The sequence below is a fragment of the Phyllobates terribilis genome, unplaced genomic scaffold (assembly GCF_046119375.1).
Source record: "Phyllobates terribilis strain yellow unplaced genomic scaffold, ASM4611937v1 Scaffold_4__5_contigs__length_816908805, whole genome shotgun sequence".
Lineage (NCBI taxonomy): Eukaryota > Metazoa > Chordata > Amphibia > Anura > Dendrobatidae > Phyllobates > Phyllobates terribilis.
Genome location: NW_027362764.1, coordinates 320,375,445 through 320,395,379, shown reverse-complemented (window position 1 = coordinate 320,395,379; position 19,935 = coordinate 320,375,445). Strand labels below are relative to the sequence as shown.

At 46.2% G+C, this 19,935-nt stretch overlaps 1 pseudogene; it reads left to right on the top strand.

Moving 5' to 3' along the window:
* The first annotated feature begins 3,990 nt into the window (after nt 1-3,990).
* Nucleotides 3,991-19,935, top strand: part of LOC141264655 (mitochondrial fission regulator 2-like) — a 54,637-nt pseudogene continuing 38,692 nt past the window's right edge.

Sequence of the window (19,935 nt, the reverse complement as noted above, 5' to 3'; positions counted from 1 at the left end):
AGATGTGTCATTTGGTTCCATTCATTAAGTTGCCCTGCGCCAAGACACTCGCTAAGGCGTTTGTTAAGGAGATTGTCAAGCTCCATGGCGTTCCCATGGATATTGTATCTGATAGAGGACCTCAGTTTGTGGTTCGCTTTTGGCGTGCTTTTTGTGACAGGTTGGGAGTCCATTTGTCATTTTCGTCTGGTTATCATCCTGAGTCTAATGGACAGACTGAAAGAAAGAACCAGGATGTTGAACAGTTTTTGCGTTGTTTTGTGGCGGACAATCAAGAGGTGTGGTCTGAGTTTCTGCCTCTCGCAGAATTTGCTCTTAACAATCATAAATCCTCCTCTGCTGGGTGTTCTCCTTTTTTTTGCTGTACTGGGAGACATCCATCTTTTGGTTCGTTCTCCAAATTGGGGTCGGCGGTACCAGAGGAGGAGAATTTTTCCGGTGATTTGGAGAGAGTTTGGACTAATGTACGTTGTAAGCTTCAAGAGGCTAACAAAAAGTCCAAGAAGCATTTTGACAGGAAACGTAAAGAGGTTTTGTTTACTGTCGGTGACATGGTTTGGTTGTCCTCGAAGAACCTGCGGTTGAGAATTCCCTCTAAAAAACTGGGTCCTAAGTTTGTGGGTCCATTTAAAGTACTTCAGGTGGTTAACCAGTCTGCTGTTAGGTTGGATGTCCCTACTTCATGGAAGATTAATCCTGTGTTTCATGTTTCCTTGTTGAAAAAGGCTGACGTATCTGATAGGGATGTCACTGTCACAGTTCCTCCTGTGGTGGAAGACGGCGAATATGACATTTCGCGTATCTTGAATTCTAGATGGCAAAGAGGGAGATTACAGTATCTTGTCTCCTGGAAAGGTTTCAGTCCCGAAGACAACTCCTGGGTAAGGACGGATGATGTCTCTGCTCCTAGGTTTGTTAAAGCTTTCCACAGGAGGTTTCCGGATAGGCCTGGGCCTGGAGGATCTGGAGGATCTCATAATAGAGGGGGTACTGTTAGAACCCTCCTGTTAATTTTTTCTATCTTGTGTTTTGCGGTCACGTGACCATCTGCCTATATATTCCAGCTCCGCCCTTCTGGCCTTGCTGGACTTCAGTGTTGTTTGACTGTTTTGCTAGCCTGGTGCTTCGGTGCCTATCTCTGTCAGTTTGCTTGGTCCTCTGGGACCTCTAGTACTTTTTGTCAGTTTGTCTTTTGTGTTCTACAACAATTTCTGTTTAGGAGGTGTCCCATTTTTGTCCCAGTCCTTAGTTCTTTTAGGGACCCCTCCCTTAATTCTATAGGTCTTCGTTCAGACTAGCCAAGGACGAAGGCGGGTCTGTTCACTAGGAACAGGCAGCCCGCTACATCGTAGGGATTCAGCTTAGTCTTACTGTAGGGACAGCTTTCCCTTTTGTTTCCTTAGTTCTTGTTGCAGATCATAACATTTGTGACCTGCCGGATCGCCCCAGTGTTTGCTGGACAACCCGGAGGTCAATTTTCAATGCAAGATTTTGTGACTATTACCTTTTGACTTCCGATCAGTCAGAAGTTGCGGTCACAAGATGGCGCCGCGGGACTAGAGCAGCAACGATAAAAGGTGAGGACGCCGGCGGGTAAGTATTCTACTAGGGTCAGGGATCTTAGATTAGCACTGCAATAATAAAAACCTGCTGGAGTGGTGCTTTAATCCACATTTTAAGTTTTCTTCTAATCAGATCTTGTTCACAGGGGCTGAACTGTAACCTCTGTCTTCTCCTCCTTGTCTGTGATTCCCAGCCCCTCTGGTCTGTGACTAATAGGTCACCACTTTTTCAGTGCTCTTTTTGAAATCTCACACCATCATTACCATGGATAGTGAATGCGCAGATTGAGTTTTCGGCTCAATGACGTCTTTTAGAGATGACTTCATGTGCCGCCCATGGCAATTAATGCGCCCCCTGGGCCGTGTGTGTAGGGGAATACCCGAAACCGAGTCTCTGTGTAACGCTGGGGGTTGTAGTCTCCGTGGCGGCGACCCGGTCCCGTGGCTCAGGGCGGTCAAACCAGTGGCAGTCTATTTATGTGGTTTTTAGGATTAAAGGTCCGACTATGCCACCCGTGGATTGCGGTCACTGAGAGCCGCCGCTGCGGGGCAGACCACTGAGGCTGATGTTGTGTGCGCAGCAGAGGGTAGTATAGCTCCCCACGGGAGGAGTATAGCCTCAGGGCAGTGAGTGCAGATGGTGGGGGTGATGGTGCGTGGGAGCAGTAGTAATGACTCAGAGTCTAGTGATGCAGTCCAGGGTCTTTACTCACAGTTTTACATTCCAAGCCACTTTTGCAGATGATGGCTGCCCACGTCGTGCTGTGCTCACCAGGTGAGGGGCTCGGCCAACTCCCAGGCACCTTTGGAATACTTTTTAGGACCCCCTTCGTGTGTCCTTTCTCTGGCCTGTCATACCCCACAAGTGACCACGTTTTTGTACAGCTGCCTCGGGCCTTGGCGGGCAAACGTATGTTCTGTTTCCCTAGGTCCTATGTGGTGCCTTCCTAACGGGTGTAGTGAGGGGCCGTGCATGTACAATGCCACGGCCTCTGGATACTAGCTGAGGGTAGTTGCTCTCCTCTACTAGATGAGGGATCCGGTTCCCTTTCTTGGCCTGACCCCCCTACTCTGGTAGCGGCGGGCGTGCGGTGGCGGCTGGCCGGTCCACACCCCTGGGGTCCCTTCAGTCTTCTCTTAGAGCTTCCTCCATCCTTCTTCCTTCCTTCTTCTGTTTCCTCCCTCCAGGCTCAGGCCTTAAGATTTGGCCTGCCTGCGGAGCAGAGCCCATGCAGAGCCTCTGCTCCCAGCCTCCTTCTCTCTCTGCTCTCTCCCACTTTCTACTCCTCTCTCTTTGATGGTGCCCACCATATATACTCCTCTATACAGTGCACCCGGGATCCACTCTCCCCACCCACACACTACCGGGTTCCCCCTTTCTAGGCGTTCCCTCCCCCCACTCCAGCCAGGGACAGGGACAGTTGTGCTCACACCCGGGAGCATTGTCGCCCTGCCCCCCGGAAATGTGTTGTAGTGCATGTGGGTGTTAGGGTCCTGAGCCATACTCCATCCTTACCTGGAAGTGAGATATCACACCTCTGGGTGAGATGCAATACCTCTGTAGCGACCGAACCCTTGGGGTGCTACACAATGATAGAGCCATTTTATTGTAGGTCAACCGGGAACTTAATATGCGCCTTGGCCTTCCATGGCAATGACAGTGTGAAATCTCAAACAGAGCAGGAAGGTGACTGAAGAATCACTAATCTGACAACCACTTCTCCATCACTATGTTTCCCCCAAATATATTAACCCCTTCATGACTGGAGCATTTTCCGTTTTTGCGTTTTCGTTTTTTGCTCCCCTTGTTCCCAGAGTCATAACTTTATTATTTTTCTGTCAATATGGCCAGGCGAGGGCTTATTTTTTGCGGGACGAGAACAACATCATTGGTTTTAACTAAATATAGAAGTAGGGGCGCTGGTAGGCTAGCTCAGTAGATCTGCTGCAAGTGGTGTGTGTCACCATAGACCACTATGTAAAGAGAATCAAATGTAAAAAACCACTGCGCTAGTATACTGAGAAGGATATGATTATAAATGGAAGAGTAAACAATAATGGATATAAATTGTTATTTTATTTTATTATAAATCACTCTTATTAAACGTTCTAGATGCGTGTTAGCATACAATCAAGGGTTAAAAGTGGAATGACTGGTAAGTCCTCCAGGGATCCAGAGCTTTTGGGACCTGTAATGGAATAGATAAGGACTAAAATTACTGACCTGTATTAAGTTGATTGGCTGTAGAGCTACTGTGCATGTATTTACCTGGGATGGCAAGAAGATCGTTAGGAGATGAAGAGGATAATATGTACAGAAGGGTATGGACTTCTTGTTAGATAGAATGTAGAAATGGGTGCTGTAATAAAAGAATTAACATTAGATCGCAAGCTATATCTAGTCTTGATTTGAAGTGAATCTATTAAGATGGCTTACATGAAGAACATGATTCTATATATGGCTATAATCCCCAACTGGACGAATATATGGTTCTGTGGGGTTATAGAGGCTTGGTACTATTATGGATAACTGGTAGAGCCTGTAATATGAATGCACAAACAATAGTTAAGGTCATTAAGGTACTCACTAGAGTAGGGGGTTTACCTGGTAAAGAACAATTTAGTTAGTGAGTCAACAAGGACCTAGTCTGGTTTTTATACTGGTCCTATAGAGATGGGTGGGCAACCCATTTGATGGATGGTTGTGCCTAGCAATTGAACTCTAGATCAGAGGGAGTATCAGTGGGTATTCATTGCCAGCTGGTAGCTGGTACAAATATCTGGTGGGGAAGTAATGGTATGTAGTTAATATAAGGACATGTAGATAAATAAATAAATGAATAAATAGAGCGAGGTTTATATAAACGATATAGGGAGAAAAACCTCGTGTATACTCAAATGCAGAGAGCAGCACCCGTTGGTGATACAGTTCAATACCTTAATCCCTGATGAAGGATACCGTTCTTTACCAGGTAAACCCCCTACTCTAGTGAGTACCTTAATGACCTTAACTATTGTTTGTGCATTCATATTACAGGCTCTACCAGTTATCCATAATAGTACCAAGCCTCTATAACCCCACAGAACCATATATTCGTCCAGTTGGGGATTATAACCATATATAGAATCATGTTCTTCATGTAAGCCATCTTAATAGATTCACTTCAAATCAAGACTAGATATAGCTTGCGATCTAATGTTAATTCTTTTATTACAGCACCCATTTCTACATTCTATCTAACAAGAAGTCCATACCCTTCTGTACATATTATCCTCTTCATCTCCTAACGATCTTCTTGCCATCCCAGGTAAATACATGCACAGTAGCTCTACAGCCAATCAACTTAATACAGGTCAGTAATTTTAGTCCTTATCTATTCCATTACAGGTCCCAAAAGCTCTGGATCCCTGGAGGACTTACCAGTCATTCCACTTTTAACCCTTGATTGTATGCTAACACGCATCTAGAACGTTTAATAAGAGTGATTTATAATAAAATAAAATAACAATTTATATCCATTATTGTTTACTCTTCCATTTATAATCATATCCTTCTCAGTATACTAGCGCAGTGGTTTTTTACATTTGATTATCATTGGTTTTAGCATATCATGTACTGGAAAACGGGAAAAAAAATCCAAGTGCGGTGAAATTGCAAAAAAACTGCAAATCCACAGTTTGTTTGTTTTTTACCACGTTCACTGAATACTAAAACTGACCTGCCATTATTATTCTCCAGGTCATTAAGAGTTCATAAACACCAAACATGTATAGGTTCTTCTTTATTTAAGTGGTGAAAAAAAATCCAAAATTTGCTAAAAAAAAAAACTAAAAAAAAAATGGCGCCATTTTCCAAGACCCCTAGCGTCTCCATTTTTTGGGATCTGGGATCGGGTGAGGGCTTATTTTTTGCGCGCTGAGCTGATGATACCATTTTGGGGTAGATCCGATGTTTTGATCACCCGTAATTGCTTTTTATTGCAATGTTGCAGCAACCAAAAAAAACGTAATTCTGGCGTTTTTAATTTTTTTCTTGTTACGCTGCTTACCGATCGAATTAATAATTTTTTTATATTGATCGGCCGATTATGAACGCGGCAAAACAAATATGTGTATGTGATTTTTTTTATTGCTTTATTTTAAATAGGGCGAAATGGGGATGATTTAAACTTTTATATTTTTTTAATATTATTAAAAACTTTTTTTTTTACTTTTTTCTTGCTTCAATAGTCTCCATGGGAGACTAGAAGCAGCACTTGCCTGATCGGCTCTGCTACATACAGGCAATGAGCAGATTGCCTCTGTGTAGCACAAGTGCTCACTTGCTATGAGCTCATAGCAATCTGGCCATGACCATCACAAGGCTCTGCTGCAAACTCCGAGTTGTCACGCCAACCCATCGGTGACCCATGATCATGTAAGTGACGCGCTTCCAGACGGCACGGTTAAATGGCGCTGTCAGAGATTGATAGCGGCATTTAACTAGTTAACAGCCGCGGGTGGATCGCGATTCCACCCGCGGCTCTTGCGGGCACATGTCAGCTGTATAGATCAGCTGACATGTGCCCGGTTTAGCGCGGGCTCAGTGCCATAGCCCGCGCTGAATCGGGGGTTATAACGTAGTGCGTACTATTACGTACCACGTCATAAAGAGGTTAATAACCTCTATACTCATCTCTTGGTGTCGGCACTAGCTCTCCTCGGGCTCGTGTAACAAAACTTCATTCCCACAGTCCTGACCGAAATGTCATGCCCACAGAGAAGGTCAGAACTAGTGTTGAGCCACCCCCGTAGTGTTCGAATTCGGTTCGTCGAACACCCGTGTGTTCGCCGAACTGTTCGTCGAACTGTTCGTCGAACACCTTCGAACACCGTTAAAACCAATGGCAGGCAAACAAAAACACATAGAAACACATAGAAAACACCTTCAAAGTGTAACATACCTGGCGGCGTCCTTGCATAGTGGTCCATCTCCCACTGTGCAGGAGCGCGCACTTGATCTCCTGTCCAGAATGTCTCTCTGGCTTCCCTCCATGCTGTCTGTTTGTGTCTGTCTCTGCTGCTTAAGGGCGGCGCCCGATCACTTCCTGCTTTTTGTACCTGCTGTGGGTCACACCCCTTGTGCGTCCTCAGCCTATTGCTGTCTGACACTTGGTATATAGCTCAGCAGCTCCCTTCTATTCCTGCCTGAGCATAGTGTTTCCTTCAGTGTGTGCTTGCACTCTGAAGGTGCCAGGTCCCGTCTCTTGTCTCCTGCTTTTTGTATCAGTTCCCGTGTCTGAACTGAGTCCTGTATGTCTCCTGCTTTGCGGTATCAGCTCCCGTGTCTGAACTGAGTCCTGTATGTCTCCTGCTTTGCGGTATCAGCTCCCGTGTCTGAACTGAGTCCTTTCTGTGTTCTCTTGTCTGTCCTGTCTGAACACGCTCCTAGCCTGTTCCTCCTGCCTTCTAGGGGCCGATTACCTAGACCCGTTCCTGTATCTTGTCTGACCTGTCTGAACTCGCTCCTAGCCTGTTCCTCTCACCTTCTAGTGGCCGATTTCCTAGACCCGCTCCTGTGTCTGGTCTGTCCTGTCTGAACACGCTCCTTGCCTGTTCGTTCCGCCTTCTAGTGGCCGTATTCCCAGACCCGCTCCTGTATCCCTCTGCAGTGTCGGTCTCCTCCGTACACTCAGTTCCAGTCTGAACTCTCTCCTGTCCTTTACCTGTTTTACCTCTATGTCCGTTCCCTTCCTTTTTCTGCAGAGTCTGAACTCGTACCTAACTCCTGCTTGTTGTCTCTGCAAGTACTGTGTGAGTATCTGGCTCTGTCTTTCCCTTCCTGTCTGTTCCGTGTGAACAGAGCCCTGTCCTCCCTGCTCAGCCTTGTCTGCACTCTAGCTGTGCTTGCTTGTAACCCTCTGCCTGTATTGTTCCTGAGTCCCGGTGTGTACTGGGTCCTATCCCGCCTGTGTTCCTACCTGCTAGTGCCTCCCTGTCTGCACTCTAGCTGTGCTTGCCTTTACCCCCCTGCCTGCATACCCGCCTGCCTGCATACCAGTCGTGCCTGCCTATACCCACCAGTCTGTGTGCCAGCCTACCAGCCTGTTCCTGTATTCCCCTGTGTGGGTCAACAGCCGTGTCCGGGGTCTGTCCTGGAGTAGCACCTGGTCCCTCTGCTCGGTTCCTCCTTGGTGCACTGGCGTCGTATGCCGTCGTGCGACCCTGGTCGGATCGGGTGAATACTTAGTCACGCCCCTCCAGGCATTCACTCTCCGGCACGGTCCAGTGGAATCACTACCAATCACACGCACACGCCGCTTAGCCCGGGCGTGTGCATAACACAAAGGTGTCCAAAAGCTGACAAACTGCTCAGAAGACACAACTAACACATGGAAAAGTGACAAGTACATATAGTCATGCGAAAATAAAAGAGGTGGAGGAGTAAAAGGAGGGGGAGACACAGATATAGGCATGTCATGCCCTTCTAAAATCCAAAAAGTGAGAAGCCGACACGTTCAGTCCGCTCCTGCCCGTGCCACGTCCATGTCGCCGGGTTTGTGCCAGAGCCGCGGTGAACCCTGACGGCCAGCCCCCCTCTCCCAATACTGGTGCCTGTCCGCTGGTGGGTCGAGCGAGCCCCCCTGTGGTGGAGGCAGCTCTAAGCTTTTTAATTTAAATTGTCTCTCTAATTTGAATGAATACACTTTAAATCCATTTACAAGGATCTATTGGAGGGCAAGTCTCATGCCAGCAGCCGCGTAATTCCAGCTCCAGTAGCGTCCACTAAAGCTGCTGCAGTTAAAAAGCTTTTATAAGGATCGAGCTCGGCTGTCCACCGCAAGGCATCCTACTGCCAGTCCCAGCCCCTATGCCTTGGGGTGCCTCCTGATGCTCTTCACTGAGTATCCTGTGGTCCCGAAGCATTTCCTTTGAAAAAATTAAGGGTTCAAACTACAGGTGGTGTAGCTTGCTTAACAGCCGGGATAATCCGCTGACTAGCAGACACTGCTACTAGGCACAAAGTATTTCCTGGGCTAGATGCAGTTAAAAATTTGTAATTAGATACTCTCGTTGGATGCTGAGAAAGCATTCCATAGAGTCTCCTGGCACGCCATATATGATTCTCTTAAAAAGCTTGGGGTAGGGGTCTAGGGGACCCTTTTATAGCCAAAATCACGGCCCTGTATCACAATACGTCACCTAGGCTGAAGATAAATGGAACTGTAGCACCCTGAGGGCTCGGTTGCTACAGAGGTATTGCACCTCACCCAGAGGTGTGATATCTCACTCTCAGATAAGGATGGAGTGTGGATCAGGACCCGACACCTGCATGCATTACACCACATTGCCGTGGGGCAGGGCGACCAATATGCCTCTGAGATGGGCACGACAGTCCCTGTCCCTGGCTGGAGTGGGGGGAGGGAACACTGAGGAAGGGGAACCCTGTAGTGCAGGAGCAGGGAGGAAGCAGTTCCTGGGTGCATTGAGAAGGGAGTATAAAAGGTCGGCACCATCTTAGTTCAGTGCAGAGAAGTCTGAGCAGAAGTGGCAGGGAGCAGGGGCTCTGCATGAGCTCTGCTCCGGAGGCGGGCCTAGTAACAGAGGCCCAGACCTGGAAGAGGGAGAAGGAAGGAAGAGGAGCGGAGAAGGCTCCAGGAACGAGGAATGAAGGGATCCCAGGGGTGCGGACGGGCGAGTCGCCACCGCACGCCCGAATCCACCTGCGTGGAGGGGTCAGGCCAAAGGGGGAGACCGGTCCCCGAAACTAGTGGAGGCAGGAAACCGGAGGCTGTGACATTTTATGTGGCGCAGCCCCTCGCTACACCCGCTAGGAAGGCACGACATAGGGTCAGGAAAACTGGCGCCAAGTTTACCAAGAGGAGGCCCGAGGCAGCCGGACAGAAGGGTTGGTAAGAAAGGCCAGACAAAGGACACACAAAGGGGGTCCTGTGAAGCGCTCCAAAGTTATCTGGGAGTTGTCTGAGCCCCTCACCTGGTGAGCACAGTACGACGTGGGCAGCCGTTACCTGCAGACGTGGTCTGGATAATAAGAACTGTGAGTAAAGGCCCTGGACTGCATCACTGACTCCGTATCGTTACTGCTGCTGCCCTGCACCATCACCCCCATCCTCCGCATACACTGCCCTGAGGCTATACTCCTCCCGTGGGGAGTTATGCTACGCTCTGCTGCACCCACAACACCAGCCTCAGCGGTCTGCCCTGCAGCGGCGGTTCACTCTGACCGCAATCCACGGGTGGCGTAGTCGGACATTTAAACATCAAAACAACATAAATAGTTCCGCCACTGGTTTGACCACGCTGAGCCACGGAACCGGGTCGCCGCCACGAAGACTACAACCACCAGCATCCACCAAAAAGGGTCCGGCTCCGGGTGTCCCAAGGCCCAGGGGGTGCATCAGAACATTTTCATCACCTTTCACAATCACCAATGGGACAAGGCAGGGATGTCCTCTGTCCCCTCTCTTATACATCCTAGTGACGGAGCACCTGCTCTCATCAATTCGCCATAACCCCAATATTAGGTGGATTGAGGTGGGAGGCACCGAGTACAAGTGCTCTCTATTTGCTGATGATGTCCTAGTATATATCACTCAATCACATATATCCATCCATGCTGTTATGGCTGAAATAGATCACTTTGTTACATGGTCAAATTTTAAAATCAATGCAGCGAAGTCTGAGGCCCTCGATGTCTCCCTCCCCAAATCCATATAGGATTCCATCCAGTCCAACTTTCCCTTTGCCTGGCCCTCACAGGGTATCAAATACTTAGGAATTCCTATTCATAGAGACCTCTCCCATCTATGTTATCTTAATTTTGGGCCCTTTATTGAACAACTCCATACAGACCACGGTTGGCAAGTTAGAACTGTAAGATTCACTACGTGAACCACTGGTGTTTTGTGGAAAAGCACATGTACACTGTGTTCCAAATTATTATGCAAAAAGTGTTTAGGAGTGATAAGGGAAGAATTTGTTTTTTTGTCAGTTAAACTCATTGATGGTGATGTGTGTCAGGGCTCTTTATATCACTGTAAGCAATTGCAGACACCTGTGCTAATTAGTTTGGCAGGTGTGTCCAATGAAAGGCAAGACTACTTTAGAAGGCTGCCTCACATTATTAAGCAGCCTGCATTTTCTGCCAAAATGGGAAAGAAAAAGGATGTGTCGGCTGCTGAGAAGCAACAAATTGTGGAGTGTTTAGGTCAAGGCATGACTACAATCAACATTGTGCGATGATCAGGATGAAGTGTCTTGGCAATCAAGAAGTATGTAGCAGATTCACAGTACACACGTGTGCGTGCTGATAAGGGCAAATTGAGGACTCTTTCCTACAGGCAATTACGTCAGGTTAAAAGAGCAGCGGCAAAAACGCCTTGTCATAGCAGCAGACAAGTTTTTGAAGCTGCTGGTGCCTCCAACGTCCCCCGAACAACAAGATGCAGGGTCCTTCAGAGGTTTGCAGCTGTGCATACGCCATCCTGTCGACCTCCTCTATCCATTTCACACAAGCAAAAACGGCTCCGGTGGGCCAAACATTACATGAAGACTGATTTCGAAACTGTTTTGTTCACGGATGAGTGCCGTGCAGCGCTCGATGGTCCAGATGGATGGAGTGGAGGATGGCTGGTTGATGGACACCCCACGCAAACACGGCTACAGCGCCAACAAGGAGGAGGTGGAGTAATGTTTTGGGCTGGAATCATGGGGAGAGAGATTGTCGGCCCCTTTAGGATCCCTGAAGGCGCTAAATATGAACTCCATAATGTATGTGGATTTTCTCAAACAGCACTTCCTGCCATGGTTCAAGAAGAAGAACCGTGTATTTCACAGCAAGATCATTTTTTTGCATGATAATGCACCATCTCATGCTGCACATAAAACATCTGCATCTCTGGCTGATATGGGCATAAAAGGAGACAAACTTATGGTGTGACCCCCATGCTCCCCTGACCTCTACCCCATTCAGAACCTCTGGAGCATCATCAAAAGGAGTGTCTATGATGGCGGGAGGCAGTTCACATCTAAGCAACAGCTCTGGGAGGGTATTCTGTCCTCATGCAAAACAACTTAAGCAGAAACCATCCAAAACCTGACAAATTCAATGGACGAGAGAGTTCCGAAGCTCCTTTCGAACAAGGGGTCCTATGTGAAAATGTAACATCACCTAGAGTAAAGTTTTGAGTTGAAAACTGTCTGATTTCAGTTTCTAATAACCTGCTAATGCTTATAATTTCAAAAATTACCATTTTTTTGGTCTTTATTAAAATGAAAAGCTTGATTGAAAAGTTTGGGGGATCTAAGAGTGTGGCAACCCAGTAGTCATGATTACTTCAAATTCTGACAATATGAGGGTCATGTTGCAGGTAGTGCAGCAAGAAGGCACTTATGTGTCTTGCGCATCTCGGAGCCCCAAAATTATTTTCCGGGCTAGATGCAGCTAAAAATTATTATTAATTTTAAATCTGGTGGAGCTTAGTATAGATGGCCTAATAGGATCAGTGCTGCACACTACTACAAAGCCCAAATTATTTTCCAGTCAAGATACAGATAAACATGATTAGTAATTTTAAATCTGGTGGAGTTTATTATAGATGGCCTAATAGAATCAGTGCTGCACACTGCTACAAAGCCCAAATTATTTTCCAGCCAAGATACAGATAAACATGATTAGTAATTTGAAAGCTTAAAACGGTTGGTAGGGTGATTTTAACCAATCATCAAGCTTTTACTCTCCCCAGGATGACACAGGGGTAGAAAAGTCGTTTCGGATCCATGATTTGTTCATCTTTATGAACGTGAGTCTGTCTACATTATCAGTGGAGAGCCGCGTGCGCTTATCTGTCAGCACACCACCAGCAGCGCTGAACACACGTTCAGACAGAACGCTGGCTGCCGGGCATGACAAGATCTCCAAGGCGTATGTGGCTAGCTCCGGCCATTTATCCAGATTGGAAGCCCAAAAAGAGCAAGGGTCCAGTGACACAGTCATGGCTTCAATGTTTACTTGGAGATACTCCTGTACCATCGTCTGTAGGCGTTGACTATGTGTCAGACTTCTTGTCTCCTGTGGCCTTGCAAAGGATGGGCTAAAAAAGTGGTGAAATGATTCCGCAAAATTGATGTTACCATCAGATACTGTGGTTCTGTTACGGTTTGAGTGCTGAACACTTGACGGTCCCACGGTTGGCAAGCTGGAACTGTGAGATTCACTACGTGCACCACTGGTGTTTTGTGGAAAAGCACATGTAAGATTCTGCAACAGTCTCTGCTGATACTCCTGCATGCGTGCATCCCTTTCTATGGCAGGAATAATTTCTGCAAATTTACTTTTGTACCGGGGATCTAACAGTGTGGCAACCCAGTAGTCAGGATTATTTCTAATTCTCACAATTCGAAGGTCATGTTGCAGGTAGTGCAGCAAGAAGGCACTCATGTGTGTTGCGCATCCAGGAGCACCAAGTCCCTGTTGTGTTGGTGGCGAGGTAACAATCATGCTTCCTTCCTCTGTCCTCTCCCCCCAACCTCGCACAACAGAAATGTGATCAAGGTCTCCCTCATCTGATGAGTCTTCCATCAGTTCGTCCTCCACTTCTTCCTGGGCTCCTGCACCTTCCTCTCTAGTTTGGCTGCTACAATGCGCCCTGGTAAAACCATCTCCCCCACCCTCACATGCCTGCCGCCTTGGTGCTGCCAACCGTCTGGACCTTGCAGATGTTAGCCCTTCCGCATACAACTCCTCCTCCTCTACTTCCTCCACCTCCTCTTGTGCCACCACCTGACTCCGAATTCTGTTTAACATGTGCTCCAGCATGTAAATCACCGGAATAGTCATGCTGATAATGGCATCGTCAGCACTAAACATCTTCGTCGCCATTTCAAAACTGTGCAGAAGGGTGCATAGGTCCCTGATCTGAGACCACTCCTCCAGCGTGATTTGCCCCACCTCTGGATCTCGTTGGCCCAGGCTATACGTCAGAACGTATTGCACCAGGGCTTGTCGGTGCTGCCACAGTCGCTGCAACATGTGCAGAGTTGAATTCCACCGGGTAGGCACATCGCATTTTAGCCGGTGAACTGGCAGGCCCAACGACTTCTGTAGAGATGTAAGTCGCTGAGCTGCGGGATGCGAACGGCGGAAGTGAGCACACAGCGACCGTGCCCTCTGCAGAAGGCCATCTAGTCTGGGATAGTGGGCTAAAAATTGCTGGACAACCAGGTTCAACACGTGAGCCATACAAGGCACATGTGTGACATTGCCCCGGCGAAGGGCCGCACCCAGGTTTGCAGCATTGTCGCACACGGCCTTCCCTGGTTTCAGGTCCAGTGGAGACAACCATTCATGAAATTGGTTCTCCAGAGCTGACCACAACTCCTCAGCTGTGTGACTCACATTTCCCAGACATTTCAAAGTAAAAACCGCTTGATGACGTTGAGCCCTACTGCCAGCATAGTAAGGAGGTGTGCAGGATCCCTTCTGCGCAGTTAGAAAGCTTGTGGCATGACCAAACAGGCTTTGGGTGCAGGTGGAAGACCGAGAGGAGGTTGAGGAGGCAGAAGCAGTGTAGGAACTTTGACATAAAGACGATTGACGCACAACTCGTGGGGACCGCAAGACTTGGACAGCAGCCCCTTGTTCTGCTGTCACCATAGTTACATAGTGCCCAGTCAGCGACATGTAACGCCCCTGTCCATGCCTACTCGTCCAAGTGTCTGTGGTGAAATGCACCCTGTCACACACAGAGTTTCTCAAAGAAGCGGTGATGTTGTGTGCGACATGCTGGTGGAGCGCAGGCACACCTTTCTTTGAGAAGTAGTGCCGACTGGGCATCTGGTACTGGGGCACTGCAACGGACATAAGGTCTCGAAAATCCTTTGTGTCCACCAGGCGGAAAGGCAGCATTTCTGTAGCCAAGAGCTTGCAGATGGTGAAATTCAACCTCTTAGCTTTCTCATGGCTAGGAGGAAATGGTCTTTTACTTGTCCACATCTGAGGGGCCGAGGGCTGGCTATTGTGCTTAGACGGGGTTGATAAGGGTGTCCCCGGCAAACTGCCGGTCTGTGAGGAAGATGCAGGCGGACATGTTAGGTTGCCTTGATCCAAAGGTGGTGCTATCGATGTCGGACAGCGCTCAACACCAGCTGGTGTTACCACCTCCAAAGAAAATGATGACCTGCCAATCACGCTGGCTGTTGCGGGTAAAGAGGTGGCAGGTCTGCGCCCCAAAACAGGTGTGACTGCTGTCCCCCCAGTCACAGAGGATGAAGAGGCCGCGGATGCACAAGATATGGCAGACGGTGGTTGGTCCGGCCGGCTAGGCCGCATTGTAGCACACTGAGCTTCCCACTGCAACTTATGCTTCATATCCATGTGCCGGTTCATGCATGAAGTACTCAAACTATGTATTTTTTGGCCTCTACTTAGCTTTTGCTGACAAATGTTACAGATAACACGAGTTGGGTCATCTTTATCGATCTGAAAAAATGCCCAGGCTATGCAAGGCTTAGCACCCATGCGACCTAAAGAGCCACCACGACTTGTGGTGAGAGGCAGAGTTGTGTTTGAGGATGCAGTTGTTGACATGCTTCCAGTACTACGTCTCTGTCCAGGAAGGCGCAACCTGACCTCGTCGTCACTAGCATCTTCCTCCACCTCCTCTGCTGACCTCATCTCTTGGCTGACTGTGGGTTGACAGTAAGTGGGATCTCCAACCTCATCATCATCACCCTGTGCGTTATCACACCCGTCGTCCTCAGAGCCAACCTGTTCCTGCCCTGACAAAAAACTAAAGTTGTCGCTCAAATCAGGTATTTGAGTCTCATCATCGTCTTCCTCATTGTCTCCACCAACAGGAGTTACAGTTTGGGAATGAGGGTCTACATTATGGTCAGAAACTTCTGCGTCTGGTCCTGGATCCGACTCATAAAGATTCTGGGCATCAGTGCAGATCATTTCCTCGTCTGGATTCACAGAAGCGCTGGAGTCGACCTCTGATTCCCAGGCTATAGTATGAGTAAACAGCTCTGCAGACTCAACCATCTGTTCTACCTCATACTCAGACGGGCAGCTGGAGATTTGGGAGCTGTGAGGAAGCAAGTGCGATTGGGGTGACACCTTTGAGGACTGGAGTATTTGTGATGTTGAAGTTGATGTGGAGGAGAGCCCACTTAAAGGAGCACTTGATATCCGTTGAAGCACCTGCTGTTTTTGTGCCTCATCTGGAATTTGTAGCGATTGGCGTGGCCGTAAGAAAGGTATCTTATCACATTGTCTGCTAAAAGAAGTAGACATTTTAGTTTGGCTGGAAGATGGTCTTTCTTCTGCAGATGTTACTGTTGCTTTAACACCTACCCCACGGACACAACCTTTTTTCCCCTTCCCAACATGCCTATTCCCCTTTCCACCAGCAGCAGGCCTTTTTCCACTCATTTTGGTGGTTAACTAATTCACAACTCTGGAGTTGTTTGCACAATAAAACAATGGATGGGAACCGAGCAGAGCTGAGTGGCCAAACTGTGGTATTAGGCCAAAACTATTGGCTGGGTTAGATGCAGAAAAAAATTAAATTCAATTTGCAACCTGATGGAGGTCAGTATAGATGGACTAATAGAACAAGTCCCACACACAGCTAGAAGCCCAAATATTTTTTCAGAGGTAGATGCAGAAAAAAATTGTATTCAGTTTGCAACCTGAAGGAGGTCAGTATAGATGGATTAATAGAACAAGTCCCACACACAGCTAGAAGCCCAATATTTTTTCAGAGGTAGATGCAGAAAAAAAATATATTCAGTTTGCAACCTGATGGAGGTCAGTATAGATGGACTAATAGAGAAAGTCCACACACTGCTAGAAGGCCAAATATTTTTTCAGAGCTAGATGCAGACAAAAAATTATTTTTAATTTGCAACCTGATGGAGGTCAGTATAGATGTACTAATAGAGAAAGTCCCACACACTGCTAGAAGGCCAAATATTTTTTCAGAGTTAGATACAGACAAAAAATTATTTTTAATTTGCAACCTGATGGAGGTCAGTATAGATGGACTAATAGAGAAAGTCCCACACACTGCTAGAAGGCCAAATATTTTTTCAGAGCTAGATGCAGATATAAATTATTTTTAATTTGCAACCTGATGGAGGTCAGTATAGATGGACTAATAGAGAAAGTCCCACACACTGCTAGAAGGCCAAATATTTTTTCAGAGCTAGATGCAGATAAAAATTGTATTCAGTTTGCAACCTGATGGAGGTCAGTATAGATGGATTAATAGAACAAGTCCCACACACAGCTAGAAGCCCAATATTTTTTCAGAGGTAGATGCAGAAAAAAAATATATTCAGTTTGCAACCTGATGGAGGTCAGTATAGATGGACTAATAGAGAAAGTCCCACACACTGCTAGAAGGCCAAATATTTTTTCAGAGCTAGATGCAGACAAAAAATTATTTTTAATTTGCAACCTGATGGAGGTCAGTATAGATGGACTAATAGAGAAAGTCCCACACACTGCTAGAAGGCCAAATATTTTTTCAGAGCTAGATGCAGAAAAAAATTATATTCAGTTTGCAACCTGATGGAGGTCAGTATAGATGGACTAATAGAACAAGTCCCACACACAGCTAGAAGCCCAATATTTTTTCAGAGGTAGATGCAGAAAAAAAATATATTCAGTTTGCAACCTGATGGAAGTCAGTATAGATGGACTAATAGAGAAAGTCCCACACACTGCTAGAAGGCCAAATATTTTTTCAGAGCTAGATGCAGACAAAAAATTATTTTTAATTTGCAACCTGATGGAGGTCAGTATAGATGGACTAATAGAGAAAGTCCCACACACTGCTAGAAGGCCAAATATTTTTTCAGAGCTAGATGCAGATATAAATTATTTTTAATTTGCAACCTGATGGAGGTCAGTATAGATGGACTAATAGAGAAAGTCCCACACACTGCTGGAAGGCCAAATATTTTTTCAGATCTAGATGCAGAAAAAAAATATATTCAGTTTGCAACCTGATGGAGGTCAGTATAGATGGACTAATAGAACAAGTCCCACACACAGCTAGAAGCCCAAATATTTTTTCAGAGGTAGATGCAGATAGAAATTATTTTTAATTTGCAACCTGATGGAGGTCAGTATAGATGGACTAATAGAGAAAGACCCACACACTGCTAGAAGGCCAAATATTTTTTCAGAGCTAGATGCAGATAAAAATTATTTTTAATTTGCAACCTGATGGAGGTCAGTATAGATGGACTAATAGAGAAAGTCCCACACACTGCTAGAAGGCCAAATATTTTTTCAGAGCTAGATGCAGAAAAAAATTATATTCAGTTTGCAACCTGATGGAGGTCAGTATAGATGGACTAATAGAACAAGTCCCACACACAGCTAGAAGCCCAAATATTTTTTCAGAGGTAGATGTAGATAAAAATGATATTCAGTTTGCAACCTGATGGAGGTCTGTATAGATGGATTAATAGAACAAGTCCCACACACAGCTACAAGCCCAATATTTTTTCAGAGGTAGATGCAGAAAAAAAATATATTCAGTTTGCAACCTGATGGAGGTCAGTATAGATGGACTAATAGAGAAAGTCCCACACACTGCTAGAAGGCCAAATATTTTTTCAGAGCTAGATGCAGACAAAAAATTATTTTGAATTCGCAACCTGATGGAGGTCAGTATAGGTGGACTAATAGAACAAGTCCCACACACTGCTAGAAGGCCAAATATTTTTTCAGAGCTAGATGCAGGAAAAAAATATATTCAGTTTGCAACCTGATGGAGGTCAGTATAGATGGACTAATAGAACAAGTCCCACACACAGCTAGAAGCCCAAATATTTTTTCAGAGGTAGATGCAGAAAAAAATTATATTCAGTTTGCAACCTGATGGAGGTCTGTATAGATGGATTAATAGAACAAGTCCCACACACAGCTAGAAGCCCAATATTTTTTCAGAGGTAGATGCAGAAAAAAAATGTATTCAGTTTGCAACCTGATGGAGGTCAGTATAGATGGACTAATAGAACAAGTCCCAAACACAGCTGGAAGCCCAAATATTTTTTCAGAGGTAGATGCAGATAAAAATTATTTTTAATTTGCAACCTGATGGAGGTCAGTATACATGGACTAATAGAACAAGTCCCACACACTGCTAGAAGCCCAAATATTTTTTCAGAGCTAGATGCAGAAAAAAATTATATTCAATTTGCAACCTGATGGAGGTCAGTATAGATGGACTAATAGAATGATGCTATGCCCAAAAGATTTTACTTCACTAGGTGCAGTAAAAAAATTGGTATTCTATACACAGGTGGTATATCTTGCAACACAGATAGGCTACTCCACTGACTAACACACTCTGCAATAGGCCAAAAAGGATTAACTTTGCTAGATTCAGCCAAATGCTGTGAAAAAAACTTGCACAGCACTGGCACAGACCTGCCTGGCAAAAACTGATAGGAACTGATGTAACCTAGTCCTGAAAAGGACTGCAATTACAATTAGTCTTTACTCCCAAAATCTATCTATTTAAGAGCACAGACCTGCCTGATAAAAGTCATAGGAAATGCTGTAACCTAGTCCTTAAAAGGACTGCAATCACAACTATTCCCTACTCCCAAGCTATCTGTAGATTTGTGCGAAAATTGGCTTGAAATTAACAAGGTATAGCGCACACAGCAACAGCGGTGCCGTCTAACACGCAGCTGCACCAGTGAGAAAATGGTGGCGACAGGGAAAATGGCTTGGTCTTATAGGGCAAGGACATGTGACATACACTGCCAATGACACATGCCCTTGCTTGTGTGAAAAAAAGCACTTCGCTCCGTGTGTGCGCTGCTGATAGGCTGACAGATTGCACCTCCCCACTGTAAATGCGGGAAAGAGAAAAAAAAATGGAGATCTTCATTATTCCTGCAGAGATCCATCCCCTGCCCCTCCCCCCACCCCACTGTACACTCAAACTGCGTATTAACATTAATTTTCATCATTACTGAGAAAAAATCCAGTTATGATTTTGGTGCACGAACAGTTATCGAACATAACCTCGAACAGCCGAATTTTTCTCAAATCGTTCGTGTTCGCCGAACGGCTCGATCACCGCCCAAAACAGCTCGAATTTGAGATTGGCGAACAGTTCGAGTCGAACAACGCTCATCTCTAGTCAGAACTGTGCCAGCATGGTCACTTGACTGTGCCAACTTCTCCCTAACTGTATGTTTTTCTGGCTTATTCCTCTGTAGTGTATCCAAATTTTGGAGGGTAAGAAATATTGCTGGACCCGTAGTGTGGTTCGAATTATTGGAACATTGCTGCCATTGGAATAATGCACTCGACCTCATTTCCAGGTTGGTGCACTTCTAA